The following is a 24,254-nucleotide window of genomic DNA, read 5'->3' as shown; positions in this document are numbered from 1 at the left end:
CTGTGTTACCTAGGGGGAAAACCACATATATTGATGGGCTTTTCCCTTCTGATATTTAAAGGTGGATATCTGAGCAATGATGATGAGAGCAAATCTGGGTAAATAAGCTAAGAATGCCCAAAGGTATTATAATTGCTGCATCAATACTTCCTAAAAAAGAAATTCATCTGGGCCCTAGAGGCCTATGAGATTCAGGTTCACCACCTACAGTGGTCATATGGTGAGTGGAGTGCACAAAGCTCTCCTCTCTGCCTACAGAAGGAGGCATATTTTCTTTCACACAAAAATGACATCTGATGACTCGGCCTTGCTCTTAAGAGCCTATATCTTCTAAGAGGGGGACTCCTTTTCCTTATTTGCTCACAGGCTATTGGTGACCATGATTATACCACTGATAGTTTATCTTCCTTCTTCCAAGCTGCAAATCATTTTTAAATGGCATCTTCTGGCTTTCATTACAACAGTGGAAATGGAATGACTATATGCTTCCCATCTCTCTGCAAAGCTGGGAAGCCCAAAATATTGTGGATTGTTTTGGCAGTGCAAGCAGCCAGCTGTTGACTGGAGTTCCACAGAACCAGCCAGGGATGTCAGCGGCTGACTCTGGCATCTGTGTTATGAATGATATCTTGGGATAAAATCCCACCCCCTGTAGTTTCTTGGCAGCTTAAGAATCTCAGACTGAGATGAAAACATGGCTTTCAATGCCTCAGTGAGTTGCTGGAATATTTTGGAACTGCTTGAGCCAGTATGAGATTTGTGCACATCTCTGATTTTCAATCCAGCTTTGAACTGATATCCAACACCCGAGAAGTAGAATCTTAAAATGAAAAACATCTTTAATTGGTTCAAAGGTCCCAAGTTCCATTACCTCTGAAGAAAGAATCTTATAGAGGTTTTTCTGATCTTTCATCTGCCCACAATTGCCTTTCCTAATCAAAAGTAGCAAGGTAAGAATCTTTCTCTTTTACTATTTGAAATATAATACTAATCTTCGAAGGCAAGCAGAAGGAAATTATCCTTTTAACTAGCAATAGCTGTTTCAATTTCAAAGATTATACAAAAATATGTGTCCTTAGTCTGTTTACAGCATTTTAATCATTTCCCGTAGCAGTTTGGATATTTTATTACAGGGTTGTTTTTGCTTTTTTAAGCGGAGACACAGACTCAGATGCTCAGTTTAGAAGATGAGGAAAACAGTGACTGCTATTAGGACAGGTCTGGAAATGGGGCGGGAGATGAATAGGTGAATTAAGCCACCATATGCCCAGTGAATTAAGTAAAGTCCTAGAACATTAGAAAATACTTATCTGATTTAAATAGGAAATGCTTTGCCTAAAAATACAAAGAAATGAAAATAGAAATTAAATCATACATTGCTGACTTGTTACAGACAGCCAAAATGTTTTATAACTTTGGCATAAAAACATCATACCAAGAAAAGCAATGAATTTTATAATTACTTTTGGAAATTCCTTCTAACATCAAAGCCTTATAAGAAAACCTCACATAGCCATTATATATATATATATATATATATATATATATATGTGTGTGTGTGTGTACATACATATTTATGTAATATGTTTGATTACTAAATACAATATACTTCATTGCTAATATACCAACTCCTCAGAAGAAATAGACACTATGTTTGGAAAAACCATGGTAAAAGGTAGAATACCTTCTGCAATATTCTGCATTTGTAGTTAAAACTATATATCTGAAGAAAAATATAGTTAAAAGGATGATTTTATTTATTATTTATTTACTTATTTATTTTTGGTTTGGGAAACTCTGTCGGTCTTCTCTCAAATGACAATCTTATGGGGAAAACAACATTTAAAGATTTAAAAATATTTGTTATTTAATTCTGTGAGATTATGTGGAAATAATTACATAGCCATATAGTGATGGCTTAAGAAATTACATTTTGTGTATAAAGCCTGAGATTCAATTTTTTCTTGGTTTGTTTGATTTCAATTATTACGTTATATAAATTTTTAAATAATTTATTGAGCCCTTACTATACTAGGCATTGTGCTAAGGAATTTATAATATTGCCTTACTTCATCCTCACAACAATCCTGTCAGATACTATGATTATCCTTACTTGACAGATGGTAAAATAATGTTTAAAAAATTATGTAACAAGCCCAAAGCCATTCAGCTAATTGTTTCACACCTTGTTAACTCTTAATACCACTCTATTAAAAATGATCATGCACATCTTCCTCATAATTTCCACTCATTCTCAAACTTTTCTGTTAAAAAGTGAACAAATATCAGAGGTTTTGTTTGCATAAGAGACAGCCACGTCCACTTCAAGGCCTACTTTTTTTTTTTTTTTTTTAATGTTTATTCATTCTTGAGAGAGAAAGAGCACGAGCAGCAGAGGGACAGAGAGAAAAGGAGACACAGAATTTGAAGCAGGCTCCAGGCTCTGAGCTGTCAGCACAGAGTCTGACACGGGGCTCAAACCCATCAACTGTGAGATCGTGACCGAAGCCGAAGTCAGATGCTTAACCAACTGAGCCACCCAGGTGCCTCCTTCAAGGCTTACTCTTATGACTGATGACCATTCTATAGAAGAGCATTACAATAAGTTATCATGCTTTTTCCATTTATTTAGGAATAAGATGTATAGGACTTACATACATCTGCTCCATAGATGGAGAATGACTGCAAACATCCTAGTACACATTTGTCTAATGATCCATACTGTTAAGTGGGCAGTCAGGGCTGCGTGGCCACAGTGGCCAGATGAGGAAAGGAGGATGGACACAGAGGGCCCCATCCTGAGATCACGTCCTTTCAATTGGTCTATCTAGTCAACTCAGATCAACTCTCCTAGATCATCCTCTAACAAAACTCAATCTGGTGCAATACAAATTCCCTCTGATCAGCCATTCTTTACTTACAATAGAACTGATAGAGGAAAAATTCATAACCCCCAGCAAACAGTGGCTTAAGTGGAAGCCTAATAAGGGTAAAATAATCAAAAATACTAACCTAAAAATATCAAATAATAAAGTTTAAAGTTTTACTTTTATATGACACTTAAATAATTTATATATATATGTCTATATACACATATATGTCTATATTTATATGCATATATATGTTATATATATATTATAGACATATATATATGTTATATGAGACTTACAACATGGCATTAATATTGAATATAATTTTAGAACTAGTGTCAAAACAGCCTTAATCACTCAAGATGGATGCTCAAAAACTTATTAGCCATTCTTGAATGTAAATAATGTTCATATTTAGAGGTGAGCTAGAGGTGTTTACAGTTTAGAATAAAGTCCAAACCTTTGGGGGCAGGTATGAAGCTATCCTTTTTTTTATCAATTTTATGTATATTCGATGTTTACATGAATCAGTTTTTATACAATGTTTTCTCTCCCAGATTAAAGATTATGTCATATTTGATAGTTTTCATTAATCTGCCTCAAATTTCATTAGGACTGCAGCATTTTAATAAAGATGTATATCCCATTGCCTTTGCTGACAATTTAAGAAAATGTCATTTCATTTTTGCACATAAAACAGGGAAAAGTTACTTTCAGAGTCACACAATACCTTGACCTAGATATTAAACCTTCTCAAGTACATAGGATAAAAAACAAAGTCAAAATTTGTCTCTAGGTTTATTTACATTAGCTGATAAGATTTCAGTAGAACAGGAAAGTCTCGACAATTTTCAAAACATACTCCAAAAAAAAACAAAAACAAAAAATTTATCCTATTCTTTTAATACAAAACAGAATTCTAAAGAAATGTATACTATTTAATCAAATAATTAGATTTGTGTGTTTTTAAAGTGGTTCACCCAGTTTTCCAATTGGACTGTTACTGCCATCCTCACCACAAGTGAATTTAAACACACTGGAGTGGAATATTTAAAATTAGAGTTAAATTATTAGCAAAAAAGTTAATAGATGATTCCGTTGTTTTTCAAATAATGGAAGAGTGACTTTCCTTATATTCACTATTAAAAAGGAGAAAATTCTGAAAAACTGCCCCTCAAAATGAAATACTTTATGTGCTGAGCTCTAATCACCCATTTCTCCAGTCTGTCAGTTTTAAAATATTGCAGAGCTGACTTCCCAGCTGCCGGCTGGCAGTCCAATTTAAAGAAGTAGCCGCCTAGAGAACTGTACAATAGAGCTTAGTTATCACCATTCTGCATAGCATGAAGTCAGCCGCCACCTCATGAGCAAACGCAAAGGACACAATGCAGTGAAAGGGTTAATTAGGAACCCACACAGAACTCCTTTGGCATTGTGGTACTAAAGTCCCTTTTAACCCTATTTGTTGTAATTTTTGTAATATGCTGTTGTGCTTTCAGGTTGCATCATAAATTCATCTGAGGATTTTCTGAATATATTTATATCCTTAAATTAGATGAATGATTGAAAATTTATTCCCTAAGGATGGGCTTGATAGAACATTTTACTTGCTGGCCTTTCATCAAAAACACCATTGAATTTTCAAAGCAATTGTTTGAAGCAATCAGTTAAATATCTGGGTTTTATATAGCTTCTCACTTTTTGGTTGCTCAAGGGAAGTCTGGCTATAGTATCCTACTGCTTTGAAATGAACAGAAGCAAGGAAATATAAAGGTAATTTAACTTTAAATAAACTTGTTCAGCAATGCTCAGCAGACATAAATGAATACATTTTTTAGAAGCTGTGAATACTTTATCACAGCTATTGTTCTTTTTAATGTATTTCAGAGGCATTGCAGGTACTATAACTCCAAATGATTTCCACTTAAAGTTCTCACCAGATATAGTTTGCACTTAAACTGAAAGCTTAAGAAAAGGTCAAGAGGAATACAATGATAACTACACTAAAACACAGAATAGTAAAGGCCCTTGATGTGATGTGCAGTTTAAAAGTATGCAAACCATGCATGCATGCTAAAATCATGTAGGAGAAACTAGTTGACCAGAAAAGTTTGAGTATTCAGGGCTAATTATCAGATTTACCTGATAACCATGTTTCTTTTAAAATTTCTCTTCCTGGGAGCCTGGGAGGCTCTGTCAGTTAAATGTTGGACTCTTGGTTTCAGCTCAGGTCATGATATAACAGTTCATGAGTTTGAGCCCCAAATCAGCCTCCACGCTAACAGCATGGAGCCTGCTTGGGATTCTCTCTCTGTCCCTCTGTCTCTGCCCCTCCCCTGTTCATGCTCTCTCTCCTCTCTCTCTCTCAAAATAAAAAAATAAACATATATATAACATATATATTATATAAATTTATATATATATATATGTGATATTTATATATATAAATTTCTCTTCTTTCTGGATGCCCAGCTCTCAGATCTTTAATTCCACATCAGCTTGTCCAACAAAGGTAAAAGAGGGGACCTCTCAATATTGCTGCAGCTTTATCTGATAGCATTTATCAGATATTTACTTTCTAAATATGCTAAGGATCAAAATTAGACTTTTGAGGCATCTTAGGATTCTAGTCAAAATTACTCAGGAAGCACCATTTGTTCACTGAGGAACAGTATACAATGGTGGTTATTAGGGATGGGAGTACTTATTTGTTTTGAATCTTAATGCTACCGCTTAATCATTATATGACTTTTAGTAAGACACTTAACTCTACGTCTATGCTTCAGGTTATCATCATAAAAACGGGGCAATAATAAAACCTCCCACTTAAGCTGTATAAGAGGATTAAATAAGGCTTCCATATAGGTAGTACTCTATACTCAATTATGTCATGGCAGAGAGAAAAGCCCTTAATAACCATTACTTTTAATTATAAAACCTTGTTTGGTGCTTACCATATAAAAGTGCTGTGCTAGAAGCTGGGGATACAGTCATATGTGATACAGACTACACTCAATGAACAGAGACAAATAACTAAAATTGAGTTGTGACAAATATAAGCTGAGTTTTATAAAGTTCTGTTATATTATCAGATGGTGAAAGGAAAGAATTCCAGGAGAAGATGCCATCTGGGCTCATTTAATGTTTATTTATTTGTTTTGAGAGAGAGAGAGCACCAGCGAACATGAGCAGGAGAGGGAAAGAGAGACAAAGAGACAGAGCGAATCTCAAACAGGTTCTGTGCTGTCAGTGCAAAGCCCCACGTGGAGCTTGAACCCGCCAACCATGAGATCACGACCTGAGCTGAAGTCCGACTCTTAACCTAAGTCACCCAGGTGTCCCTAGACTTATTTTAAAACATAAGTAATTTCTGAAAAGTTTTTAATTATTTTTAATTAATTGGATCTTTTATTCCTACTGGAAGATCTGATCCTATTTTCCAACCTTTTCTGTCTTCTAATTTTTCACTCATCTAAAATGGCTGAAAGGATATAAGACAGATACAAAGACAATAATAAAGAGAATAGTCACAACATTGGTCTAGGATAATAGCTTGCATTCCCCCTTGATATATCCTCCATGATGTCTTAGTGATAGGCTTTCTTAGGCTTAAAATAGTTAAATACAGTAAGTGATAGAATTCTATAAAAGGTGACCTAATATAATTTTTTAACAAAGCTAAAGGGAAAAACTTCCTTTGGAAAAGACATGAAATTTCTATTGTATGCCAAAAACTTTGAAAGACACAGAAGGCTTCGAAGTAAAGACCCAGGAAAAATAACTGTCTTAAGTACAGGAGAAAAGCATGAAATCATAGACTGCCTAATTCCAAGGGTTCCAAGAAGTAGAACTTTTTTTTTTTTTTTTTTAGGACTCTCTTGATTTTATTGAACTATACCAGATAAACCCAGGACTTGTGACTCAGTGCACCTAAATGTTAAGCTTGAATAATTAAAGTTTTTGTTTTTTTTTTAAACACTCCATTTGACCTGATAGGAGTGATATTCAATTAGTGTAATGCCTATATATATATATATATATATATATATATATATATATATATATATATATATTTTATTTATGTTTATATTTATATTTATTTTTAACTCTTTCACTACATTTACTTAAAGTGCTTAAAGTCCCTAAGCCAAAAAACTGCCAATCACAATAACTAAGCAAGTCTTAATTGCCATAGTTTGTGTTAAGATTAAGCATGGGAAAGTGAAGTACATCAGGAAAGGACAGATGAGGACAAATGAAAACTATATAAAACTTGCCCACCATGCTAGAGTAATACTCTCCCTTGAAAATTTCTTAAGGTTAATGCTTAGTCAGAGATTAATTTAACCATTGTTGTAAAAGAGAGGAGGACATAGTACAGATGGTAACTATGCCTTGCTAGTTCTGGTTCAGCACAAAACTCGGGCTTTGAAGGGTCGCAAAGTTTGACCTGTTGTGTTACATTTACATGATCTCTTTTGGATGGAGATTTGCCACAGCTCAGTCAATACCTGAAAATGGTAACACTACGGTTTCTAAGGCTAAATCTATTTTCTCAATAGAACATCCATAAAGCCTGGTATGACATGCATTTTCATTTTACAAACAGCTCTTCCGAAATATATTTAAATAGCATTCTGCTTCAAGACAGTGACTGAGAAACTTCTGGGATTCTGTGAATTATTATTCCTTACTAGTCACGTACATAAAGTGGTAAGGGAAGGTGAGATAAACATCAAAAGGAATTTCATAAGACTTCAAAATCCATATGGGAAAGGGGTTAGAGAAACAGATTATATATATATATATATATATATATATATATATATATGTGTGTGTGTGTGTGTGTGTGTGTGTGTATGCGTATATATATATATATATATATATATATATATATATATACATATATATATATATCACAGAAGACCTAAAAGAAAGAGCTTTGAGAAAAGCTTTTTAGGCATAAATTTTATTATTATTGAGAGTAAAAGAAGAATGAGAAAAATCCAGCATGTTAGTTCAGTCTTTTTGCTAAAGGACTAAAACAAAACCCTACTACAACACATATGCTCTGAAGAAACAGCTTGAATTAACATTATTTATGTTTTCAAAAACTTAAAAATATATATATTTAGAGAGAAAACCAAAATATACCGTGTTTCTTGAATGGAGGTTGGAGAAGAATGGACACTTTGGCACATGCAGAGTGAAGATTAAAATGAAATGGCCACACTTACCCAATGCCCAATATGCCCAAAGTGGTGATGGGCACGAGCTCTCGGGGACAAAAATGTAAGTTGGCAGATGGCTAATGGTGAAAATAAGCTATTTCTGAGTTTGGTGAAGAAAAAAGGAGGGGACGCTAAGGTTTGAAGAAGTCATTAAGTGTATAGCACAATACAAAGGCAACAATCAGTGATTCCTCTTTAATTTTAAATGTCAAGGACCATGGTTTAAGAAAGAAATGTGTTGCCTGAGGAGGTCAGGGCCTCAAGATGGCTTGCTAGGTGAATTCACCACTGTGTAGGCCTTTAGGCTCAGAGGGCAGATTTTCTCAGCACTAAAAGAAGAGTTTGTGCACAAATTAATCAAATTACAGAAACTGATGTCTGAAAATCAGAATGCCTGAGCAAAGAACAGAAGTGGGAAATTCACAGGGAGGGGGGAAAAATGGCAAACCAAGAGATACCATTGTTAATTTGCCGATTTTCAAAAACATAATTAATGGTGAAACCAAATTGCCAGGTGTGTCAGGAAATGAGCATTCCTACCCACTGCTTTTGGAAATGTGAAGTGAAACAAATACAAAGGACAATTTAACAAAATGCACCAAAATCCTTATATATTTCTTGGCCTGAGTCTAAGAAATTATAGTTAAAATTAGTTGGAAAGTACATAAAGCTATATATACAAAAGTGCTCTTCAAAACATTGTTGAAAAAAGAAAAAGAGATGGAAACAACCCAAACTTGAAAACACTGGTTTGAGAATAATCTTAGGGAAGTAGAAATGAAAGAATTATAATGTTTTAAAAGGAAGCTCAATTTATTTTAACCACTCTGTTTGGAAAGAAACTTACTTTGTGAACAAAAGGCAGATGGTCTGCCATGGAAACAGAGAAGGGAGATCTATTACCCAAGAATCTTGGCTAAAGAAGGCAAAGTTGAACATTATGGCTGTGTCTAAATATCTATTGAGGGAAGACAGAGAAAAACTTGTATCAGAAACACTAAATATCATCTTATATTTTTGTTCTGATTGCATGACTACCAAATTCCTGATACTATACTTGTCTATTTTTTTAATAGAGATATTATGATCCTCTCTGCCAAGAATTATGGTCTATTTGCTAGTTGGATTTATTCTTGAAATTTAATTAAATTGCATTCCTTTTTTTTTTTTTTTTTTTAGCCATCTTTGCTTTGACTTTAAAAATGTAAAGTTTTAATTTTAGAGTAATTTTAGATTACCAAAAACTTGCTTAGTATAGAGTTCCCACTTATCCCTCATCCAGGTCCCCTATTAATATCTTACATTATTTTAGTACAGCTGGTCACAACTAAGGAATTAACATTGATACATTACTATTAACTAAACTACACACTTATTCATACTCTGCTTCATTGAATTTATTTCAGGGGGAAACAATGTGTTTAATCTTTTCATGTTATTTCTTTGGTCAATATGCCCAGCTCTAAAGTTTTAATAAATATTCAATCTTCCTGTTCAAAAATAAAAATCTCAAAACCTTTTCTGTATTCCTTAAAAATTTAAATTTATGTACAAAATAATTCCCTGCTGTGATATGTTAAAAACTAGTCCAAATCTCTGCAACGAGGGATAATCCTGTTCTGCAAATCAGGAATTGATTTAAATAATTTTAGGGGCTCCTGGGTGGCCCAGTTGATTAAGCCTGCGACTTTGGCTCAGGTCACGCCCCCCACCACATCAGGCTCTGGGCTGACAGCTCAGAGCCTGGAGCCTGCTTTGGATTCTGTGCCTCCCTCTTTCTGCCCCTCCCCCAGTGTGCTCTGTCTCTCTAATCATTACAAAAGTATTTTAATAAATAATTTTAATAAAATAAGAGATTTATTTTTAAGGAATTGGCTTGCACAATTGCAGGCCTGACAAGTCTAAAATCCATAGGTCAGGCTGCTAGAACTCAGGGAAGCATTGACTCCATCTTGAGGCAGAATTTCTTTTTCTCTGAGGAACTGAAATTTGTTCCTAAGGCCTTCAACTGATTGGATTAGTATATTCACATCAATCAGGGCAATCTCTTTTACTTAAAGTCAACTGATTAGATGTTAACCCCACCCACAAAACATTAGCAAACTTAGATTAGTGTTTGATTAAATCATAGGATGCTAGGGTCTATTCAAGTAAACACATAAAACTATCATGGCAGGGCACATAACCTCGGACCATATCCTACTGGGCAGAACTCAGTCAAAAGTCTAGAAAGAGAGAGAGAGAGAGAGAGAGAGAGAGAAGGGGGAGGGAGGGAGGTTCATTAAGCTTCTCAGTGTTTTAATTTTCAAAAGAATGGCTGTTATCCATTAAAACAGCTTTACTTTTGTCATGCTAAACTTTATGTAGGAAATATTAAATTTAATTACATAGAATATTTATATAATGAGCAGAATTCTTTTTGAACAATATTCTTTAATTGTTACTAAAGATTTTATATCCGTATAGACTAGGGATTGGTGGTCCTTGAACAACAGTCCTTTGTTAGAGCAAATACACTATGAAATACTTCATCACAGGTACCTGTAACACAGCAAAATGAATATGAAAGGAAAAAAATACTAAATGCATACTAGGACATACATAACTTGGTTTATACTACTTCAGTGCCTTTAGAATAGTGGGCCTATGTGTCATCAATGCCTTATATACTGGGAGACTCAATACCTAAATTTTAAAAAGAAAACATAGAGAGAACACATCTCCTGATCACTACAGAGGGAATAAGAACAAAATCTCTTTTATATTTATTTCTCATATTCTGGCATTCTCACATCTATGGTAGTTATAAAAATTTAATTTAGTTAATATATAAAATTTCTTCTCTGTATTTAAGAGTTTCATATAGTTTTCTTCCATCTTTTTTTCCTTTCCCTCATGTTCATCTCTTTTGTTTCTTAAATTCCACATATGAGTCAAATCATACATTATTTGTCTTTCTCTGACTGGCTTATTTCACTCAGCCTAATGTACTCTAGCTCCATCCACGTTGCTGCAAATGGCAACATTTCATTCTTTTTTATGACTAATATTCCATTGTATATATAACCACATCTTCTTTATCCATTCATCAGTTGAAGGACATTTAGGTTCTTTCCATATATGGCTATTGTTGATAATGGTGCTATAGACATTGGGTGCATGTGCCCTTCGAATTAATATTTTTATATCCTTTGGGTAAGTACCTAGTAGTGCAACTGATGAATTATGGGGTAGTTCTATTTTTAACTTTTGGAGGAACCTCCGTACTGTTTTCCACAATGGCTGCACCAGTTTGCATTCCCATCACCAACTGTAAGAGGATTCCCCTTTCTCCAAATCCTCACCAACATCTGTTGTTTCCATTGTTAATTTTAGCCACTCTGACAGGTGTGAGGTGGTATATCATTGTAGTTTTGATTTGTAGTTTCCTGATGAAGAATGATGTTGAGCATCTTTTCATATGTCTGCCAGGCATTTGTATGTCTTCTTTGGAGAAATGTTTATTATGTCTTCTGCCCATTTCATCACTGGATTATTTGTTTTGGGATGTCCAGTTTGATAAATTCTTGACATATTTTACTTTTTTTTTTTAATTTTTTTAACATTTATTTATTTTTGAGACAGAGAGAGAGCATGAACAGGGGAGGGTCAGAGAAAGAGGGAGACACAGAATCCGAAACAGGCTCCAGGCTCTGAGCTGTCAGCACAGAGCCCGACACGGGGCTTGAACTCACAGACCGTGAGATCATGACCTGAGCCGAAGTCGGATGCTTAACCGACTGAGCCACCCAGGCACCCCACTTGATATATTTTAGATACTAACCCTTTATCAGATATATCATCTGCAAATATCTTCTCCCATCTTCGTCAGTTGCCTTTTGTTGATTATTTCCTTCACTGTGCAGAAGTTGTTAGTCTTGATGAAGTCACAATAGTTCATTTTCCCTTTTGTTTCCTTTGCCACCAGAGATGTTTAAAAGTGTTTCTTAAAAATTTACAATTTTAAAAATAATTCATTTGTCAGAAGAGCTTATTAAGCAAAAACTAGTAAGACCATCCATCCTGTGTAGTCAAAATCAGCACCAAAATAAATATCTAGAGACATTCTGTTGCAGGGCTGAAATTCAAATAGTTGAACAGATTAGACCATATTCTGCTCTTGAATTTATATAAATAACAAAGTATACTTCCATGATCTTGCTAAGTTACTCTGGCACTGAATGGCTCAAATATTCAAAGAGACATCATTGCCAAACTTTCATTCTTAGCTTTCCTCATTTGGAAATCTTCACACTGTTTTCACAGATTCCTTGGGTGAACCACACAAAGATAATACACTTGTCAAAGAACTGACTTATTAAACCAGTGGGGAAGAACAAAGAAGACTTTTAAAATATAAAGCCCAAACCAGATTTTCCTATTTAAAGGAGAATTGTTTAAGTTATTGCAGAAGCTTGGTGAATTGCAGAGGTTCTTGAGACATATTAGAGTCACTTAGGGAGCTAAGTGAGGGAGTTAAAAAACATTGATTGTCAATGTGATATACCACATTAATAAAAGAAAGGAAAAGATCCATATGATCCTGTCAATAGATGCAGAAAAAGCATTTGACAAAATACAACATCTTTCTTAATAAAAACCCTCAAGAAAGTCAGGATAGAAGGAACATACTAAAACATCATAAAAGCCATATATGAAAAGTCCATAGCTAATATCATCCTCAATGGGGAAAAACTGAGAACTTCCCCCCTGAGATCAGAACATGATAGGGATGTCCACTCTCACCACTGTTGTTTATAATATTATTGGAAGTCCTAGTCTCAGCAATCAGACAAAAAATTAAATGAAAGGATCAAAACTGGCAAAGAAGAAGTCAAACTTTCACTTTTTGCAGACGACGTGATACTCTACATGGAAAACCTGAAAGACTCCACCAAAAGACATGTAACTGATACATGAATTCAGCAAAGTTGCAGGGTACAAAATCAATGTACAGAAATCAGTTGCATTTTTATACACCAATAATGAAGCAACAGAAAGAGAAATAAAGAAACTGATCCCATTCACAATTGCACCCAGAACCATAAAATACCTAGGAATAAACCTAACCAAAGTCGTAAAAGTATCTGTATGCTGAAAACTATAGAAAACTTATGAAGGAAACTGAAGAAGATACAAAGAAATGGAAAACATTCCATGCTCATGGATTGGAAGAATAAATATTGTTAAAATGTCAATACTACCCAAAGCAATCTACACATTCAATGCAATCCCAATCAAAATTGCACCAGCATTCTTCTCAAAGCTAGAACAAGCAATCCTAAAATTTGTATGGAACCACAAAAGACCTCAAATAGCCGAAGTAACATTGAAAAAGGAAACCAAAGTGGGAGGCTTCACAATCCCTGACTTTAGCCTCTACTACAAAGCTATAATCATGACAGTAAGGTATTGGCAGAAAACAGACACACAGACCAATGGAATAGAATAGAGACCCCAGAATTAGACCCCCAAATGTATGGCCAACTAATCTTTGACAAAGCAGGAAAGAGTATCCAAAGGAAAACAAGTCTCTTTAGCAAATGGTGCTGGGAGAACTGGACAACAACATGCAGAAGAATGAAATTAGACCACTTGCTTACCATTCACAAAAATAAACTCAAAATGGGTGAAAGGCCTAAATGGATGTGAGACAGGAAACCATCAAAGCCCTAGAGGAGAAAGCAGGCAACAACCTCTTTGACCTCAGCCACAGGAATTTCTTACTCAACATATCTCCAAAGGTAAGGGAATTAAAAGCAAAAATGAACTATTGGGACCTTATCAAGATAAAATGCTTCTGCACTGCAAAGAAAACAATCAACAAAACTAAAAGGCAACTGATGGAATGGGAAAAGATATTTGCAAATGACATATCAGATAAAGGGCTAGTATCCAAAATTTATAAAGAACTTACCAAACTCCACACCCAAAAACCAAATAATCCAGTGAAGTAATGGGCAAAAGACATGAATAGACATTTTTCCAAAGAAGACATCCAGATGACAGTCACATGAAAAGATGCTCAACATCTCTTGTCATCAGGGAAATACAAATCAAAGTCACACTGAGATACCACCTCACACCAGTCAGAGTGGCTAAACCAAACAAACCAGGGAAGTATAGATGCTGCCGAGGATGTAGAGAAATGGGAACCCTCTTGCACCGTTAGTGGGAATGCAAACTGGTGCAGCCGCTCTGGAAAACAGAGTGGAGGTTCCTCAAAAAATTAAAAATAGAACTACCCTATGACCCAGAAATAGCAATACTAGGAATTTACCCAAGGGATACAGGAGTGCTGATGCATGGGGGCACATGTACCCCAATATCTATAGCAGTGCTTTCAACAACAGTCAAATTATGGAAAAAAGCCTAAATGTCCATCAACTGATGAATGGATAAAGAAGAGGTGGTTTATATATACAATGGAATAGTACTTAGCAATGAGAAAGAATGAAATCATGTCATTTGCAGCAACATGGATGGAACTGGAAGGTATTATGCTGAGCGAAATAAGTCAGTCAAAAAAGGACAGATATCACATATTTTCACTCATATGTGGATCTTGAGAAACTTAACAGAAGTCCATGGGGGAAGGGGAGGGGAAAAAATAGTTACAAACAGAGAGGGAGGGAGGCAAACCACAATAGACTTAAATACAGAGAACAAACTGAGGGTGGATGGGTGGGGTGGGGAAGAGGGGAAAGTGGGTGATGGGCATTGAGGAGGGCACTTGTTGGGATGTGCACTGGGTATTGTATGTAAGCCAATTTGACAATAAATTGTATTAAAAATAAATAAAAATTAAAAAAATAGAAAACATTGATTGTAAATCACTCTGGGGTTAGGGCAGTGCTTGATATTCATTTTTTTTTAATTTATTTTTGAGACACAGAACACAAGTGGGGGAGGGGCCGAGAGAGAGGGAGACACAGAATCCGAAGCAGGCTCCAGATTCTGAGCTGTCAGCACAGAGCCTGACGCAGGGCTTGAACTCATAAACCATGAGATCATGACCTGAGCCAAAGTCGGACACTTAACCAACCACTTAACTGCCCAGGTGCGGCCCCCCTTTTTTAACTTTTTTTTTTTTTGAGAGACAGAATAATCATATTTTTAAAGCTTTTCTGATTATTCTCATGAGCAGCCATGGTTGAAAAGTTCTGAGGCAGTAGAAAAAGATATGAACCTCCAGTTACACACTGCATACTGAACATATATGTTTGCCCCTACTCATTTCTCCTAAGTCCTAATGACTGAACAATGAGTCTATTGTGCTCCTGACTAGGGCTTCACTCTTGCATACACACTGTCTAAGTTTTATTCCTCTTAATTTCCCTGTGTGAAAACCTTTTATTTGTTTCACTACTCAGAGTTCTGAATGAGGTGGAGTAGTCCTGAAATTCTCAGGACCCAAATGTTTGTCTACCATTTATTATCGTTATTTCAAAATGGGCAATTTGTAGTCATTCAATGAACCTGCCATCACTGTTAAGTTTTCCTACATGTACAAATGTCATGGGCCAAATGGCACCAAATGCTTGAAATTCTGGCAGGATTTTCCCAAGAACAATTCAGAGTGTCAGTGGCCACCATGGAGCACCTGAGATACATATATAGGACAATCCACTGTGTAGTGGACAAAGACTCCAAATATGCTATTGTCAGCGTACAACAAATTTATATGAACAGGCTTTTAAGAGAAAAATTTCATGTGTGACAATATGTATGGACCTAAAGAATATTATGCTAATTGAAATAAATCAGATAGAAGAAGACAAATACCAGATGATTTCACTTCTATGTGGAATCTGAAAATGAAACTTAAACAACAAAATCAGATTCATAAATGTAAAGAACAAACTGGTGGTTTCCCAGGGGGAGGGGAGTGGGGGGATGAGCAGAACTGGTGAAGGGGATTAAGAGGTACAAATCTCCAGCTATACAATAAATAAGTCACTGGGAAGAAAAGTACAGCATAAGAGCTATAGTCAATAACGTTGTCTGGTGACAGATTGTAACTACACTTACTGTGGTGAGCACTTCAAAAGGTATGTAATTGTAGAATCACTATGTTGAATTCCCGAAACTAACATGATATTATGTGTCAACTCTACATTCATTTAAAAAATATTTTTAAAGTAAAAAATCAGAAATTTAAATTTTCTTTCTTTAAAACTGCTTAAAGAAGACTAATAAGAACATCAGGATCTAAAATCCAAACTTAAACTCTCTTCTTCTCCTGACTCAACTCAGGGCCTGCCTCCTGTTTATTGATTATCTCCTCCCTCCTTGATCTGTTCCTCTTGCTGTCCCTTCACTGGACCCTCTTCTCTTCCCTCTACTGACCCTTCATATACATAACCCACTTACTGACCATAACTCCTCACAATATCTTCAAGGGTAAGTGGAGAAGAACATCACCCCAACTCCAGTGGAATTGTACCTTCAAATATTGATGATGTTCAGACCTATAGAATCAACTTTTCTAACTCACACTGTAAAACAAAATTTTAATGAAGAATTGAAATTTTTCTTTGAATCATGTAATTTGATATTCCCTGATCTTTACCAATTAATATATCTCCTTGTAAGACCCAGAAAAAAAAATCTGGTTTTATTAAAAAAAAGAGGACAGACTGATTAAAGAATTATATGAAAGCATTGATCGAAATTTGAACATAAATAGGTGATAAAAAGGACATAAAAGAGTATAAAATCTCTTAGCTGCTATCTCTGAAGTCTTTTCTATAAAAATTGGTCAAAAATCAGGTCCTGTAAACAGGAAAAATAAATAAATTTATCCATCTTTAGAAACTATACTAATCTCAATCAGAGAAAACATTATAACTACCTATGCATCTTGGTTGATGGTTTTAAAGCTGAAGTGGCAGATTTAATAAGGAAACAGAAGATTAAGATGTTCATTTGCTTCCTGTCTGAATTACAAAAGCTAGCAAAAAAAAAAAAAAAAAAAAAAAACACCTAGAAGAACAAAAACAAAACAAAAAGCTCTGAAGACACTTGGACTACATAAAAAGAAAAATTGTAGATCAAATTAATACCTCTTCAGATTAAGCAACAAGGTCACCTCTCTTGAATGTGTAGAAGAAAACACATTCATATCATAAGAAAAAGGACAATGGAAAAACATTAACTCTGCCTTAACTGAGAAGAATATCAATCAATCAATCAATAAGGGGGCGGGGGGATTTTTCTAACAGAATAACACCCTGTAAGAATAAATCATCTCTGCTCTGCCCAAAATTGCCCTTACCATGAAAAGGAAATCTTTCCATGCAATTTGCATAACTAATATATTCTATATCTAGTTGACTTTATGACTGTTGTGTTATTCCTTCCTTGGAATAACAAGAAGATTTCAGGGCTAAGAATCTCAAATACCCCTCAAGCTTCTCAACTCATCTACTTCCTGTCTGTCTGGGACATTGCACTATAGTCATCAGGCTTTTCTGCTTAGGGATTTCACTCCAGTGAATCTGCTAAGACAAAATCTACTTTAAAAATGGGATTATTTATTCAATTTGGATCAGACAGCCACTTTCTGGACAAAAATTCGGTCTATAATTCGATGAAACCTCCTGTATTGATTTCTCACTCCCTGAATTTGTCTCCAGGAGCTTCTGTGGTAAAAACAGTTCAGATGTCAGACACATAAATGAGACTGAACCCTTAATGACCTCAACCTACCTGGCTGAGCCCTTAGTGAAATTAACCCAATACCCACTAAAAAGAGAGAATACTTGGAGCACCTGGGTGGCTCAGTCAGTTAAGTGTCTGACTGTTGCTTTCAGCTCAGGTCATGATCTCACAGTTTACGTGTTTGAGCCTCACCTCTGGCTCTGTGCTGACATCACAGAGTCTGCTTGGGATTCTCTATCCTTCTCTCTCTTTGCCCCTCTCCTGACTGGACATGTGCCCCTGCACTCTCTCAAAATAAACAAACAAACTTAAGAAAAAGAGAGAGAGAATACTCAAGAGCTGTTGTGCATTATATCTGTGTATCCCCTAAAACAACTCATTAGTCTCTGTATTAGCCCTTGTATTAGCCCTGTCCTACCCACCAAAAAGGTAAATAGGTACAGCTACTGCTTTGTTGAAGTTTTAAAAGCCATTGAAAGGTTGTGCTTCTTTGCTTCTTAGGGATCCCCAGCCCCAATATCGTCTTATCCTTGCACACCGACATAGCTATTTACATTATGGCATTAGATCTACACCCAGCATTCTTTAATATATACTTACACCCAAGACTTATGGTATCTGTTTGCATTCGCTTGAAAAAATCAACAATATGCTTGAATAGTTAGGCCCTAGAGTTTACAGAAGTACCTTCTTACTCCTTACAAATACTTAATCATAAACTTACAGACATCCAATTCCCAGGAATCCACTTATATACAATATGTTGATGATCTTCTGTTATGCTGAGAGTATTACAGAATTTAATTCCCTTCACTTGAGAATAATGCTACCATAAAAGAAACACAAAGTATCTACCTATGAATTCCAATTTTGTCAGACCTACATGTATTAACTAGGCTATAACTTCAGACAAAATGGGTAGTCTCTTTCCCTTCAAAGACTGGAAGCTATTCATGATTTTACCTGGATAATTGCTAAAAACAGTTCTTGGTCCCATGGGATACTATAGATACTGGATTCCACAGTCTTCTGATGTGATAATCCCTGACACATCTGAACCCTTTCCTTGAATAGACCCTAGAGCATCTAAAGGACTACCTTTAAAAGACCTACCTTTAAACTCCCAAATTACTATAAATCTTCCCCCCTCCCCCTGTTTGTACCTGGAAGATCAGGTCAAGTTTTGAATGTCCCACACAATGGAGATTATAAACCTGTTATTCATCACAGCCTCTCATTGACCCCAGGGCTAACGCTTGCCTTTCTAGTTCATGTGCAGTAGCAGCAGCAGCATAGTTAACTAGAGCCTATGTTGAATTCATTTTAAAATATGTATTTTATCTCATGCTTTTTCAGGTTACTCATACCTTACTCTTGACTGAAAACACTCACCATTTTTCTTCTAGATTGACCACAAGGAGGCTACTAAATTGACTATAAATCTAATGTGCTCAGTCCTGCTCACATCTAACCCTCTGCCAGAAGCCAAATCTACACAAGTTAGTGAAATTGTAGTCCTTACTTGGACCTTTTAGTCAATGGAAATAAGAATATAAATGTGTGTACAGATTGTACAGATATGCTTTTGAGGTGGTTCATAATTTTTGCACACTCTGGAAGCAATATAATTTCTTAAATGCAGATGGTAGTTGAAGTAAATATGATAGTCATAAAACCCTCTTAGATGTCTTTTTTCTAAAGGTATTTACTACAGTGATCCTGTTACCAGATGCCCCATGTATCTATGGATCTCACCCTTTCCTTGACTCTGCCTTTTTATAGACTAATACAGACCAATATAGTAAAGATTCAATGTGTGTGGGACCCAAGGAATTTAACAAAAATCCCCCACCCCTGGACAAGCAGAGCAAGACTAACTCCATTTTGTGCTACACCCACCATCTCATGTACAACCCCCACATGACCTGCTTATTGCTTAAGACACTCCCCCAACCTAGTCAAGCCGCTGTGCACATCCTTACTGGAAACCGGCTCAAATAGGAATGCAGAACCCCTAACCGCCAAAGAATGCAAACCCCGCCTTTTGCCTGCCAAACTTGTGTGCCAATTCTGACCAGAGTGATAGGCTAGTTCAAACAGTTACTATAGGGTAAATTTTAGTTCAATTGGCCACCTGCGTGTGGACTGACATGACTATGCAACTTTCTGTGTGTGTTACAATCTCATTGGCCACTGTTCCCTATAAAACTGCTATTCCTATTAACCTAGGGGTCCAAGTCCCTGCTCCACTGTGTCGGGTATACTTGGGCCCAAGCTCGAGCTTGCAAATAAACCCTCGTGCGTTTGCATCGGTATCGGCTTCTTGGTGGTCTCTCAGATTCGGAATCGGGGGCATTACATGTGTATACTCAAGACTACCATCAATAAATTCAAGAGATTCACCAAAAGTATAAACCTCATGACCCCTAAACGACCCACAGCCTGGAAATCTGGTTTCCTGGAAATTACATCACTGTAAGACCGCTCTTAAAGTTTATTAGAGGGGACATTGACCTTATAAGGTACTATTAACCACAAATACTGCAGTAAAACTCTAGGAATCAACCTTTGAATTCATATTTCCCAGTTAGAGAGAAATATATATATACATTGAGAGAGAGAGAGACATATATTTAATGCGTATACTTCAGTTGGGATACATACACACACACACACACACACACACACACGCGCAACTTTGTGTATACATTATATAAATTTTGTAAATATCCAAATTTTGGCCATATACTCCTACCACAAAACAAATCTCAAGAAATTTCAAAGGGCTGAAATCAACATGGCATGTTCTCTAGCTTCAATGCAACTAAAATCAATAACAAACAGGAACTAGAAACCCACATATTTTTAAGATTAAGAAACCATTAAATAAGTCAGGGCTCAAAGAAGAAATCAAACTGAAAAAAAGTTTTAAATAATAACAAAATTCTGCAGCACCAAAACCTTTTACATATAGCTAAAACTCTACCTGGTTAGGAAATTTATATGCATACTTGTAAGCACTAGAAAATAAGAAGACTGAAAATCAGTGATCTTAGTATCTATGTAAAAAATTTAGAAACAGTACACGAAATCCCCCCAAATAGAAGTAAATAATGAAGATCAGAACATAAATTTATGAAACAGAAATAAACATATAATAAAAGTTTAAAGCCAAAATTAGTTTGTCTAAAGTTCTAAAATAAATGAAAACTCTCTAGTAAATGATCAACAAAAAGAGAAAGCACAGATAATAACCACTGTAAGGAATAAAGGAAGAGGAGCTAATTATAGATGCTGTTGATATTAAAGAGATGAGAGAATATCATAAATAACTTATGTAAGGAATTATTTTTTTTAGATAAAAGAGACATTTTTAGATTGAAGAAAGAATGGGATATTCCTATTTTTCCATGGCCAATCTCCCCCAAAACTTACTTTCTGACACTTAAGAAAAAGTCATTTTTATCTTATAAGAGCTTCTCCAGAGATGAAGAAACACTGCTCTTTACCCTATGTGAAGCTAATACAATTCTTATTACAAACCTGTCAAGAACAATGCTAAAAAAGAAATTTTCAGGTTACTCTAATTCAAATATGTATATAAAAGTCCTAATAAAAACTTTCTCAAAATAAATACAACAAAATAAAAAAGGAATAGTAGAGCAGAACCAATTTGATTTATCACAGAAAACGCAAGGTTAATTTAGTATAAGAAAATCAACTAATATTATCTGTCACATTAGCAGGTTGAAAGAAGTTATGCCATCATGTAAATGGTGCTGAAAAGAAGTGACAGATATAATTCAACATTCATTAATTACATTTTTCAAGAGAGAGAGAGAGAGAGAGAGAGAGAGAGAGAAGCATATGGGGGGAGAGCATAGGGAGAGGGAGACAGAGAATCTTAAGCAGGCTCCACATCCAGTGCAAGCTGACACACGACCTTGATTGCCCTCCTGATGACCTAAGCCAAAATCAAGAGTCAGACGCTTAATCGACTGAACCACCCAGGTGCCCCAGAAAGAACAAATTTTATTCAGATTAAAATAGAAAAAAAAAATCCCCTATCACCCTATCATTATTCACAGATGATATGATGGCTTGTGAAGAAAACTTTTAATTGTTTTGAAAACAAATTAAATATGTACAAGTTTTGACAGATCAGTAGATTCCAAATCAATATGTATCAATCAATGCTATTTATATTCCAGCAACAGATTTACTACAATTTTTAATAGATCAGTTAAAAGAACACAAATATAAAATGCCAAGAGAAAAATTTGTGTATGACTTCTGTACAAAAAATTATAACATTTTATTATTTTACTGAAAATTACTGAGTACTTGTATAAGAGAAGAGAGAGAAAGATTATGTGAAGGAGTTAGAAGACTTAATAATACAAAAATGGTAAATGTCCCCTAAGTTGTCGATAATGTAATGAAAACCCAATCAAAATCCCAACAAGTTTTGGTAGTTGCTGTTGTTTTTATAAAGAGTTAATGTCGCTTTGGAATACAATTTGAAAATAATATATCTTAGGACCCAGCAATTCCATTTCTAGAAATATGATTCAAAACTATACTGTATATAACCTTGTATAAATGAACTCAAGGTACAGGCATGTGCAAGCATGAGAATAGCAATATTGTCCACAGAAGAAACTGGCATATTGATTTTCAATTGCTGCTGTAACAAACTGCCACAAACTCAGTGGCTTAAAACTACACAAATTTATTCTTGTAATTCTATAGTTTAAAGGCATCACTGGGCTAAACTCAAGGTGTCAATAGGACTGCATTCCTTTCTGAAGGCTCTAGTGAGAATATGTTTGGTTTTTTTTTTTGCTTTTTCTGGTTTCTAGAAGCCACCCATTTTCCTTGGCTCATGGCCTCCTTCCATCATCTTCAAAACTAGCAACATGGCATATCTTTGATCATTCTTACATAGTCAAACTCAGTCTTGATTATCCCAGAAAGTTTCTTCCATTTAAAGGAATGAGATTGGGTTGGGCGCATCTAGATAATCCAGAATAATCTTCCCATCACACAGTCCTTAATCTTACTCATAGCTGGCAAAGTCCTAAATCCATTTTGCCATGTAAGGGAATTCTCATGTGGTTGAACATTTTCGAGGGACCATTCTTCTGCTTACCATAATTGAAAATAACCCACAGATTAATGTGGTAGTTTGTGTTCTGTCAATTTAGTTAAGCCAGGAACTACATTTTTCAGAATCCCTTTTCCTGAATTGTTCCATGTAAGAGTGGCTAAAGGAAGGGCTTCTGTGAAATTTGGAAGGAAGAAGCAAAGCAGCTGCCATTATTCTTAGATCATTATGGTCAGGTAGTAAATAGACAAAGAAATGTAGAGGTGCCAAAGGCTCCCAGCTGTCTCTCTCTTCTGTATTTCATGTTCAGCCTGTCTATCCACTTGCTGGCCTTGCTAATCAAATTGGCACCTGGTCTACCATCAAATGCTGGTCTTTCCTAACTCACAGACCTCTCCACAAGCTCCTCCTTCGTGTCCCATTTTGGTGGTTAGATGTGTTTGGCTTTCTTGTTTCCTCTGCAAGTTTTGACTTGCTATTTGTGACACTGTTTAAGGAGAGATCTGTTAAGTGACACACACTCTCTCTTCCTTATCCCTGAACTCTCCCCTCTAGAGTTTCACTTTGCAAGTTACTCCCATATTTGTGTAAAGTCTATTTCTATAATAGAGCTTTTATTTCGTAAACACTCACAGTTGTCCTATTCCTTTTATAAAGGAACCCTGAAGGTCATAGTCAAAAGAAACTGAAATGGATTGTTAAATTGTGGTATTTCTGTATGTATGGCTTATCTCACGAAGGGAGGGAGGGAGGGAGGGAGGGAGGGAGGGAGGGAGGGAGGGAGGGAGGAAGGAAGGAAGGAAGGAAGGAAGGAAGGAAGGAAGGAAGGAAGGAAGGAAGGGATGGGAGGGATGGGAGGAAGGAAGGAAGGGATGGGAGGAAAGGAGGAAGAGAGGAAGGGAGGAGGGAAGAAGGAAGGAAAATTTCAGTGCATGAAATGAGCACCTGCTGCCTCAAGTAAGTCACAAAAATTTAGTTTGAGTCTGGTCCAGAGGGAAGATTTCTCTGCTTCTCATTTTTATAATGATAATTCCCTAACAAAGCCCAGCAGGTGATTAGTTTTAGTAAGCACTGGCACCAGCATTCACTGCTCCCTGAGGAGCTAAATTCTCCATCTAATGGAACTTTTCTTACAAAAACATCCCAGGATGAAGAAAAGGAAGCATACTCCTCAAAAATGGACTTTAAACCAACATATTTTTCAGAACACAGAGCAGTGTCACTCTATGTTTCCCATTTATTGAGCTCTTACTAGTGCCCGGCATTGTGCTAAGCATCATTTCATTTAATTCTCACAAAAACTCTATGGAAAACAGACCAAGCTCCTCACTTTATATATGAAGA

General features: G+C 35.8%; 1 long non-coding RNA gene across 1 annotated transcript in view; it reads left to right on the top strand.

Moving 5' to 3' along the window:
* Positions 1–475: 475 nt before the first annotated feature.
* The window catches only part of LOC131517139 (uncharacterized), a 58,061-nt gene continuing 34,282 nt past the window's right edge, over positions 476–24,254 (top strand). The window contains exon 1 of the long non-coding RNA XR_009264416.1: positions 476–950. This is a non-coding gene — a long non-coding RNA (uncharacterized LOC131517139). The remainder of the gene's footprint in view (positions 951–24,254) is intronic.

The sequence above is a fragment of the Neofelis nebulosa genome, chromosome 7 (genome assembly GCF_028018385.1).
Source record: "Neofelis nebulosa isolate mNeoNeb1 chromosome 7, mNeoNeb1.pri, whole genome shotgun sequence".
Taxonomy (NCBI): domain Eukaryota; kingdom Metazoa; phylum Chordata; class Mammalia; order Carnivora; family Felidae; genus Neofelis; species Neofelis nebulosa.
This window is presented reverse-complemented; position numbering and strand designations above follow the sequence as displayed.